Source organism: Cupressus sempervirens, chromosome 2 (assembly GCF_028749045.1).
Source record: "Cupressus sempervirens isolate cs-2001-9-10 chromosome 2, ASM2874904v1, whole genome shotgun sequence".
Taxonomy (NCBI): Eukaryota; Viridiplantae; Streptophyta; class Pinopsida; order Cupressales; family Cupressaceae; genus Cupressus; species Cupressus sempervirens.
The window spans coordinates 256,537,954-256,549,859 of NC_143119.1; the positions used below are offsets into that span (position 1 = coordinate 256,537,954).

Consider the following 11,906-nt stretch of genomic DNA (forward strand, 5'->3'; position numbering starts at 1 on the left):
CAATCTGATCAATATCAGTAAAATGAACAAAGTCAAAGGTTTACCTAAATTGAAGAAGCCTGACAATATCATGCGCAAACAATGTCAGCTAGGAAAGATGACAAAGTCATGTTTCAAAAGTAAAAACTATACATCTAAAGAGGTACTTGAGTTAGTCCATACTGACTTATGTGGTCCAATGGAAGTACAAAGCTATAAAGGAGATAAATATATAATTTTTTTTATTGATGACTATTCCAAGATGATGACCTGTTATGTTCTTAAAGCAAAAATCTGATGCTTTTCAAATGTTTAAGTGGTATGTGGCTAGAGTTGAAAAGGAAACAGGAAAGAGTTTGAAATGCCTAAGATCAGACAGAGGGGGTGAATTCACATCAAATAAATTTGAGATATTTTGTAATGACAAAGGAATCAAGAGACAAACGTTAGCTCCTATAAATCCCCCACAGAATGGAATTGCTAAAAGACAAAATAGATCTATGATTGACTGTGCCAAAACATTAATGATGGAAAAGGCTATTGCTCTAAAATACTAGAGAGAAGCTATAAGTGTAGCTGTTCATACATTGAACCAAGTACAAGTCAAGAAAGGTACTAGTACAACACCTTTTGAATTATGGTATGGTCACTCACCCAATGTAAAACATTTCAAAGTATTTGGTTGCAAATGCTTTATCCTTAAAGATGCTAGAAATGGGAAATTTGATGCAAAAAATTATGAAGGCATATTCCTTGGTTACTCCACTAGAAGTAAAGCATATAAGTGTTTGAATACTAAAACTAACAAAATTGTGGAAAGTGTAAATGTAAACTTTGATGAGCATACAGAAGTCCAAGTTGAAGAACCAAAGAGAATGGATGAATATAGAACCTTTGTGTATTCCTATGAAGGAATGCCTGTTGACAAGGATGCTGTCAATCAAATTGGGATTCAACAAAAATTTTTAGTTTCAGCTAAATCACAACCTGTGAATGTCGGGTTACATTCAAAAGCCGAGTTGCAGAATGAAGGAAATGCACAATCTGATCTTGAAATTAGTACACATGAAAGAGATGAAGAACAACCTGACAAAAAAGTGCATAGTGACCCTGAATCTGAAAGATCAAACATGGAAACAAGGACAAAACCAAGATTATCCAAATATGTAAAGAGACAACACCTTGCTGAATAGATAATTGGTGACAAAGATGCAAGACCAATGACAAGGAATAGACTAAAACATGAATCATGTCTAATCAAAAAATTTGAACCTAAGATAGTATATGGTGCATTACAAGATGATGATTGGTATAAAGCCATGGAAGAAGAGATTGATCAAATAAAGAAGAACAAAACCTGGAGTTTGGTTTCCAAACCAGTTGACAAGAATGTGATTGGCACCAAGTGGTTATTTAGAAACAAGCTAGATGAGAATGGTGAGATTACTAGAAACAAAGCTAAACTAGTATGCAAGGGTTATGCTCAAGAAGAAGGATTAGACTATGGGGAAAAATTCGCCCCTATTGCTAGAATGGAAGGAGTAAGAAATTTACTTGCATATGCTGCATATAAACATTTTAAAGTCTATTAGATGGATGTAAAGTCTGCTTTTTCAAATGGTATATTGGAAGAGGAAGTCTATATTGAACAACCAGAGGGATTTGTTGATGAGGACAATAGGGATATGGTTTGTAAATTACATAAAGCACTCTATGGTTTGAAACAAGCACCAAGAGCATGGTATGAGAGACTTCACAAGTATCTAGTGTAAATAGGATTTGAAAGAACTGATGATAACAACAACATGTACATCAAATCAGAAGAAGGTAAGGCTATTATTGTATCTGAAATCTTTGAGGATGACGGTTTTTGGAGGAAAGGAAGTGCTTTACAAAAGTTTTGCTGACAAAATGAAACATGAGTTTGAGATGTCTATGTTTGGAGAGATCAAATTTTTTGTTGGTTTGCAAGTAAATCAACTAAAACATGGTATATTTGTGACACAATAAAAGTACATCAAAGAGATACTTAAAATATTTGGATTAGAGGAATCCAAACCAATCAGCACACCAATGGCAACAGGAAATAAGCTATCCAAAAATGATGAATCAGCATAAGTCAATCAAACAATGTATAGATCCATGGTTGGAAAACTACAATATGTTGTACATAGTAGACCAGACATAGCATTAGCAGTTGAAATAATAGCTAAATTCTCTGCTAATCCCAAAGAAAATCATCTCATAGCAGTAAAAAGAATAATGAGGTATCTCAAAGGAACTGATAACTTTGGTCTATATTACAAAAAAAATGAGAAGTTTGAGCTCAATGCATACACAGATGCAGATTGGGGAGGCAACATTGATGACAGAAAAAGCACAAGTGGAGGTGCATTATTTTTAGGTAAGACATCCCAGTCCACTGCAGAATCAGAATATGTGGCAACAACAAATAATTGCACAAACATTGTGTGGCTCTCACGTCTATTGAAAGGAATGAAAGAAGAGGTAACCAAACCTATGATATTGTATTGTGATAATACAAGTGCTATAAACATATCCAAGAATCCAGTAATGCATGCAAAAACCAAGAATATTGCGATCAAGTATCACTATGTCAGAGATTGGTAGAAGACAAACAAGTGAAGTTGGATTACATTCACAGAAAGGAACAAACTATAGATATCTTCACCAAACCATTGCCCAAGGATGCTTATGAATATATTAGAGGTAAGGTGGGGGTAATGCCCCCAACTCAAGAAATTTAAAGCATCAAGGAAGCTGCCCTACATCAACAGGAACAAATCATTGAAATATCAGAAGAATGATGTAGAGGATGATAGTAGGAGCAAAAAATCCAAATCAGTCATAGGCATGGTGACAGAGGGAGAAAAACATTAGAGCCGAAGCTTGTATTTTGCATGATAAAGATGCTACATCTTTGGCATTTATGTCAAAGAGGGAGATATATGTAGAAACTGATCAATACAAAGCAAGAGGAAGATATATATGAAAGAGGGAGATTTATGGAGAAACTAAAATATATGGAGATATATGAGATCAGTAGTAAGGATGCAACAGTCAAGTGGAAGAAATAGAAAGAAGCAAAAAACGTATATAATTTTGGTGATAACTAAGTTGATCAATTGATCAGGTTTGGTATTTTTTATAATGTTGTGATACGAAATTAGTTCTTGCGGTGCTATTGAGCTGTAAGGGATTACGGATTGTAATCACTGGATTGTAATAAGATCGGACTTGCTATTTGGTGGACGTAGCCCAGGGATTGGGTGAACCACGTTAAATCTTGGTGCCTTGTGTTCATTTCTGTGTGTTCTATTATTTTTTGTTATTGGTTATATTTGCATGTAGTTTTTATTTTTGTTCATGATTTATCCTAACAAGTGGTATCAGAGCAAGGTTGTCTTTTAGTTATCCTTTGCAGGAAAGTCTCACAGTTGAGTGGGAGCGATGGCAGATGAGGGTAAGTTTAGGGTTGACAGGTTTAATGGGCAGAACTTCCAGTTATGGAAGATGCAAATGGAAGACTATTTATATCAAAAGGATTTATGGAAGCCATTGGAAGGAAAAGCCAAGAATCAGGGAACTATGTCAGAGGTTGAATGGGATCTTTTGGATAGAAAGGCACTCGGAAGCATTCGATTATGCTTGGCACCATCGGTGGCATTTAATATTACAAAAGCAAAGATGATAGAAGATTTGATGAAAACCCTAGCGACACTGTATGAAAAGCCCTCCGCTTCAAATAAGGTATTTCTCATGAAGCGTTTATTTAATATAAAAATGGCAGAAGGTGGATCTGTTGCAGATCATTTAAATGAATTTAATACTATTACTAGTCAATTATCTTCTATGGGTATCAATTTTGATGAAGAAATTAGGGCTCTCTTGATTTTGTGTTCTTTGCCTGAAAGTTGGAATGGCTTGTTAATGGTGGTGAGTAATTCTGTTCCTGGATCTAGTACCCTAAAATATGATGATGTGATTGGTGTTGTTTTGAGTGAGAAAACTCGTAGAAAATCCTCAGGTGGATCTACATCAGGAAGTGCTTTAAATGCACAAAGCAGGGGCAGAACAACTAAAAGAGGAAGTAACTCTAGAAATTGTGGGAAATCAAGAGGAAAGTCAAAGGGGAGGAGGTCTCAATCAAGAGGACCAAATGATTGCTGGTACTGTGGGAAACCAGGGCACAAAAAGAAAGATTGCTGGAATTGAAAGAAAAATGAAGGAGATAAATTAGATGGAGACAAGGAGGCAAATGTGGTAAGTAAAAAATCCGAAGAGGATGCTTTGCTTCTATCTTTAGAGAGTGTTGATGATTCATGGGTTTTAGATTCTGGCGCTTCATTTCATGCTACACCTCATAGAGGTTATTTCATTGATTATGTCCAAGGGGATTTTGGGCTTGTTTATTTGGGGGATAATGAACCCTGCCAGATTGTTGGAAAGGGAAAAATTAAGATTAAGTTGCAGAATGGGAATCATTGGCTACTACATGAGGTAAGACATGTTCCAAAGCTAAGTAGGAATTTAATTTCAGCAGGGCAACTCGGTGATGAGGGTTGTGTAGTTACTTTTAATGATAAAAATTGGAAGGTTTCAAAAGGTTCACTTGTAGTAGCAAAAGGTGTGAAAGTAGGCACCTTATATCTTTGTACAGGTCATATTGTTCCTTCTACTTTGATTGTTTCAGAGAAAAATGAGTATTCAGGAACAATTACTGCAGTTGAGCAGGGAGAACAAGTAGCTGCTATAGATTCTGATACAGCGTTGTGGCACAATAGACTTGGGCACATGAGTGAGAAAGGTATGAAAGTACTTCATTCAAAGAAAGTTTTACCAGGTCTGAAATGTGTGAATATGGATTTCTGTGAAACTTGTGTGTATGGAAAACAAAAGAGAGTGAGTTTTGTAAAGACTGGGAAGGAAAACAAAAAGGAGAAATTAGAGCTTGTGCATATATATGTATGGGGACCATCTCAGGTATCTTCCCTTGGTGGCTCTCATTATTATGTTACATTTATTGATGATGCAACTAGAAAAGTATGGGTTTATTTCCTTAGACAGAAATCTGATGTATTTCAAACTTTTAAGAAATAGAAATGCTTGGTTGAAAATGAGACTGGTAAGAAATTAAAATGTCTCAGATCTGATAATGGTGGTGAGTATTGTAGTCATGAATTTGAAGATTATTTCTCCACTAATGGTATTCGTAGACAAAAAACTATTCCAAGGACTCCACAGGAAAATGGAGTGGCTGAACGCATGAACAAGACTATAATGGAGTGTGCAAGGAGCATGAGGTTGCATGCTGGGTTTCCCTTACACATGTGGGCAGAGGCTGTTAATACTGTAGTATATTTGATTAATAGAGGTCCCTCTACTCCTTTGGGCTGTGGTATTCCAAAGGAAGCATGGACTGGTAAGAAGGTGAGTTATTCTTTTCTCAAGACCTTCGGTTGTGAAGTTTTTGCTCATATAGACTCTGAAAATACAACCAAGCTAGAAGCTAAATCAAAGAAATGTGTCTTTGTTGGATATGGCATTAATGAATTTGGTTATAGGCTTTGGGATTTTGAAAATCTTAAAATTATTAGAAGTCGGGATGTCATATTCAATGAGAAAGTGTTGTACAAAGATCTGTTGTAGCAACATGAGAAGAAAGAAGATGATTATGTAGTGTTGGATGATACTCCAAAAGCTGATGTTCTAGCCATTCCTCATGATGTGCAACAACTGCAACAACAAATACCACACACACCAGTGAATGTTAGATGGTCAACAAGGAAAATTAGACCTCCACAAAGGTTTTCTCCCTCTTTGTATCCTATTTTACTTACTAATGTTGGTGAACCTGAAAGCTATGATGAAGTTGTGCAGGTGGATACTAAGATTCAATGGGAGTTTGCAATGAAAGATGAAATGGACTCTTTGCTGAAAAATAAGACATGGGATTTGTGCAAATTGCCTGCAGGTAAAAAGGCTTTACAGAATAAATTGGTTTACAGGTTGAAAGAAGAGGAAGGAGGTAAGAAAAGATTTAAGGCCAGGTTAGTTGTAAAAGGATTTGCACAAAGAAAGGGAATTGATTTTGATGAGATATTTTCTCCTGTTGTTAAAATGACTTCTATTCGTACTGTTTTAAGTCTTGTGGCTACTAAAGATTTGCATTTAGAGAAGATCGATGTTAAAACAACCTTTCTTCATGGTGATTTGGATGAAGAAATATATATGGCTCAGCCACAGGGTTTTGAGGTCAAAGGTAAGGAGAACTTAGTGTGCAAATTGAAGAAAAGTTTATATGGCTTGAAGCAAGCACCTCGGTAATGGTATCTGAAATTTGACAGTTTTATGCATGAGCATGGATATAATAGGTGTCATTCAGATTACTGTGTTTATTTTAAGAGGTTGGATGATGATAGCTACATTATTTTATGTTTATATGTTGATGATATGCTTGTAGCTGGGTCTAACATGGATCATATTAAGGGGCTAAAATGCCAATTAGCACATGCATTTGCTATGAAGGATTTGGGGGCAGCAAAATAAATCCTTGGTATGAAGATTTGCAGAGATAGGAAGAACAGAACATTGACGCTATCTCAAGCTGATTATGTTGAGAAGGTGTTGCAACGTTTCTCTATGGAGAATGCTAAAGCTGTCAGCACACCTTTACCTGGTCATTTGAAATTGACTAAGGAGATGTGTCCCAAGACACAGGAAGAGGAGGATAAGATGTCCAAGGTACCTTATGCTTCAGTTGTAGGAAGTTTGATGTATGCTATGGTATGCACTAGGCCAGATATTGCACATGTAGTGGGAGTCGTTAGCAGGTATATGAGTCATCCAGGATTTAAGCATTGGAATGCTATCAAGTGGATTCTTAGACATTTGAGAGGAACATCCAATAAGTGTTTACACTTTGGGGGATCTACTACTGATTTACAGGGCTATGTTGACTCAAATTTGGCTAGGGATATTGATACCAGGTGGAGTACTACAGGTTATGTCTTTACTGTTGGTGGGGCAGCCGTGAGCTGGGTTTCTAGGTTACAGAAGATTAATGCTCTCTCTACTACAGAGGCAGAGTATGTTTCTGCTATAGAGGCAACCAAGGAGATGATATGGCTTCAATTCTTCTTGGAAGAATTGGGACATCCTTAGAAGGATAATTATTTGCTCATAGATAGTCAGAGTGCCATTCATCTTGCTAAGAATTCAGCTCTGCATTCTAAGACCAAACACATACAGTTGCGGTACCATTTCATTCGGTCAGTTTTGGAGGATGGACAATTAAAGCTGGAGAAGATACATACCAATGACAATCCAACAGATATGTTGACAAAGGTTGTAACAAGGGAGAAGTTGAACTCCTCTTCAGCTTCGGTTAGTCTTTTACACTGAACATGAATAAAAGAATAGTAGAGTCCAGGATGGTTTGATCCAGTAGGAGCCCCATGTGGTAGTGGTATTGCTATAGGATCAGTCTCCAAGTGGGAGATTGTTGTTTAGTGTGGAGCCTGATCAGTCCCCAAGTGGGAGATTGTTAGATTGTGGTGACTAATCAGGAAAGTACTGTTATAACCCTAAAGCGATTTAATACTTGTATAAAAGGGCTTAGGGTTGGGTATTTTTTATAATGTTGTGATATGAAATTGGTTCTTGCGGCGGTATTGAGCTGTAAGGGATTACGGATTGTAATCAGGTTGTAATCACTGGATTGTAATAAGATCAAACTTGCTGTTTGGTGGATGTAGCCCAGGGATTGGGTGAACCACGTTAAATCTTGGTGCCTTGTGTTCATTTCTGTGTGTTCTATTATTATCTGTTATTGGTTATATTTGCATGTAGTTTTTATTTTTGTCCGTGATTTATCCTAACATCAATGCCAAAGAGGGAGATTGTTGGAAATGATAAAAAAGATCATACATAAAAAGTAGTGGAACTAGTAAAGAATGTTCTCAATCATTGTTTTGTCATTGATGTCAAACCTGCTACTTGCAGGAATGACAATTGCTTTAGTGATCTAAATACTATCAATTGGTTGATTGACAAGGAGGAGGCAATCAATAAGATGGAACTAGAACACCTAGAGAAAGGTTGAAGTTATGATGTTGTAATGAAGTATAAGGATCAGCTAAGCCATTGATGAAATAGTGTATTGATGACATACTCTAAGACATAGAGAATGGGCACACTAAAACACATCAAAGATGTAAGGTTTTAGCTAAGTCATTTGTAAAGCCTAAGTAAGTTCATTAGAGAGAGAGAGAGCCGAGCAAGTTAGTTAGTGCCGAATAGATTCCTAGTTGAAGCTGAGCAAGTTCAACTTCAAGTGTGTGCCGAGTGATCTTCAAGTGCCGAGTGAAGATCAAATGCTGAGCAGGATACAAGTGCCAAGTAACACAGAAGGTGTTGAGTATCAATAAACCAATAATGCTGAGTTGCTGCATTATTTCGAAGATTAGAGATTTGCCAGATCTGAGCCAACAAGGTTGTTATCTAGAATTTTGTGAATCAACCTGAAGATAAGAGTGATGAGTTGGTGGCACAGAACACTATGTAGAACATTTTTGGAGAATACAACTAGACTCTAGATGAAGTTTGTAGATAAGAGCGAGATATGGGGTAGATACATTTTATCCTACCTAATCTATTTGAAACCATAAAGTTGGAGAGGGAGAATCGAGTGGGAAAGGCAATCCAAATTTATATTTAAGGAGTCATAAGGCTACAAAGCAAAAGTGAAGGAGGTCAAGCATGAAAGCATAAAGTGCTAAAGAAGGTGAAAGAGATCACAGTTACTTTGTTTTGATAAGATGACCATAGATATGGTTGCATTGGTATGATGAGCTAGAAGACTCAAGGAGATGAAGCTTGAGATGACAAGCTGTCAGAGTTGAAGTGATTAATGCCAAGAAAAGGATTGAACTGAAGTGGATCTGAAATATGCAAGATATGTTGTAAGTTGTATCAGATCAAAAAGCCATTATTGTTACTCTCTAGCAATTGTAACAGTTAGTTTAAATCCTATGGACTTAGGTTGGTTTAATATCCATGTTGTAAATCCTTTAATAGGGTGACATTCCAAGTGAATGTTATAAAGTCCTTTGACCAGGCCCATTCCTAACAGTATGGTGTAATCCTCTAACAAGGTCACATTTAATAGTGTTTGTAAGCCTTTAACAGGGCAGGCTTTTAAGAGGGCATCACTTTAGAAGAGTGAGAATTAAGTAGCATGTTACTGGTGGTTTTTCCCAAATTGGGTTTCCACGTAAATCACTATGTCATGAGTTGATCTTGCATGTTTTATCCCTACATGTTGATTTGTTGTAACTTGCTAAGATGATTGATTTAAGCTTGGATGGATGAATAATTTAATGGGCTCACTATAAGTGGTAGAAAAGTATTATTAGGGTATTTAGAACTTGGATAACTAATTCACCCACCCCCCCTACCCCCCTCTTAGTTATTCTAAAGAATTCTAACAAGGTTCTCTTTTTTGTTTGAGAATATACAAACTATATTTCATATTGATCAACTCTAGAAAGAAACTAATTTGAAAAGAATTATTTTCTGTGACACCAATAATTTAAGAAAGGACACATGAGAGTGTCTTGTTTTCAAATTTGAACCCAAAACACATGAGGCAATAAAAATTGTAAGAAGGAACAAAACCAAATAAATGTAATCTCACAAGGGCACAACCCTCTATACTAGACTCTATTAGGCTACAATATGACCAATCAGCTTATAGGGTGATTCTAGAAAGTTCTTTCCTGTTCAAAGCATAAGTTGAACCTACCCAATATATACTCGTATCACTTCTAGTGTATTTAAAAATTTTTCAAGTGAGCACATCAATGCTCCATTTAATCTCATTAGCTACAATGACAATCAATAGATGGAATAAATAGCTATAGAAGCAAATAGATTAGAAGCACAATGCATTGGTTGCCAATGTTAGCAATGTAGTGGTGAAGTCTCAATATCAAAAATAGCACTACCACATTACCTTGGTCTATGGTTCCAATGAAGGTAAATATGAAACCATCAACCTGTAGGAGGAATTGAATAGTTGAAATTAACTTACAGTCATAGATCAGTCCATTCTTGGGCCTACTATAAGTGTGAACTTATGCATTCTTGATAGGCATATACATTTACATATCTGAAGATACTTGTGCCAATTACCAGAAAAACCAAGGAAGAAACTTAAATATCAAACTAGTGCACACAACATATTGGTTTTCAAATGGATCTATAGGAGCTTCAAGGCTTTCAAGCATTCTTCATGTTCTAGTTCTAGCTTAGGAGGCATGTAGTGTCCATGCAAGTCTTCAACAACATATTCCTAAAATAAAAATAGTATACAATGCAAAAGTAAATAAATAAAAGATAAATATAAATTGGAAATAATAAATATGAATGTAGATAATTATTTGTCTTGTAGATCTCAAAGTCCAAAATGAGTTTAAAAAAGCACCTTTGTGAGTTCCCTCTTTGTCAATATGTGATAGTGTGTTTGCCATATCCTTTGAATTGCCATTGTTGTTGCTAGTAGCCCATAGGAATTTCCAAGGATTGCAAAAATAATTACAAAAATAACCAAGAGTGCACCACAAGTTTCCATGGATATTGGAAAACAATCCAAAGTACCCCATCCATAACAACAATTGCGACATCCTACCATACAAGGATCATTGTTGTTGATTGATGAATAGTGTACTATCAAACCTCCAATGCCTAGAATTATGAAAAAAAAAAAACTCCTGCATTTTGAATTGAGTTAGATTATTCAAATTGTGTGCAAGTAAAGAAATAATTTTCAAAAACAAAATATAATTCTGATTTTATGATCTACAACAATCAATAATAGATAATGGATAACTAGACAACCTATTTAAGAAATTGAATCAAAAAATATGAAAAAAACCAAAACAATAGTAGAATGGTATAGGATGCTTGGACAACAATCAATCCCATCCATCACTGAATGAATTTTTAAACTCCTCATTTGTGTCCATCAGGTATGCAATACTACCCATAACAACAATTGTTTGCAATAACAAATGGGAGAATGATTTAGCTCCACTTCTACACATTAGGTAGTGAGAACTTTAAACAAAATGTGAGGAAATGGTGACACCACTACTGGGGACAACTTGTATTGTTAATGTTTCAATTAGTTTGCATGACTGACTGAAACTAATAGCTATAGGAAATGAATTGATTCTAAGTGTTATCTTAAGGGATAATGAAAACAAGTTGATATGTCTCTGTTTGTTTCCATTGATGAAGAATAGATTTATTTCATGGTGCGTATTGATTACACATGAAAATCTTATTTAATTGACTTGAATGTTTATGTAATGGTATATGTTAAGAAGAGCATCAGTGCTGTTGAATTACCCTGTGATGTAGGAGGAGGTTTGGGTAAGCCAAGACATGGACAGAGGGGGTATAAAGTGTAGACTGTAGATTACATGTTGAAATCATCCACTCCAACTCCCAAGTGATGGTATCTACAAATTCTTCTACTCCAGATCCTTGGGGTTGCTAATTGGGATAAGCTTGGTAAATCCTCTATGGCTAACATTTCAAATCCATTGCATTGTGTTTAAATGTTGGATGTATTGCCTTAGTAATAGTTTAGGCATGTGTAAGAGTGAAGACTAATTAAGGTAACATATTTAATTTTACAAAGGGTAAAGAGCTTTAAAAAATAATTATCCACTACCATGGATTGTAGCTATGGTTTAGTTTAATGGTAAATTGTAATTTGACACATTAATCATCAAAATCACCAAGGTTAAGACCTGGATGCATGACGTTATGACAATTTAATAACAATATGCAATCTAGGATTTAGTCAAAAAAAATAATTTGGATGACTTGATTTTAGA

At 35.7% G+C, this 11,906-nt stretch overlaps 1 pseudogene; it reads right to left on the reverse strand.

Annotated features, from left to right (window-relative positions):
* Window positions 1-10,261: 10,261 nt before the first annotated feature.
* Window positions 10,262-11,105, reverse strand: LOC149572019 (uncharacterized; annotated as a pseudogene).
* Between the last annotated feature and the right edge of the window lie 801 nt (window positions 11,106-11,906).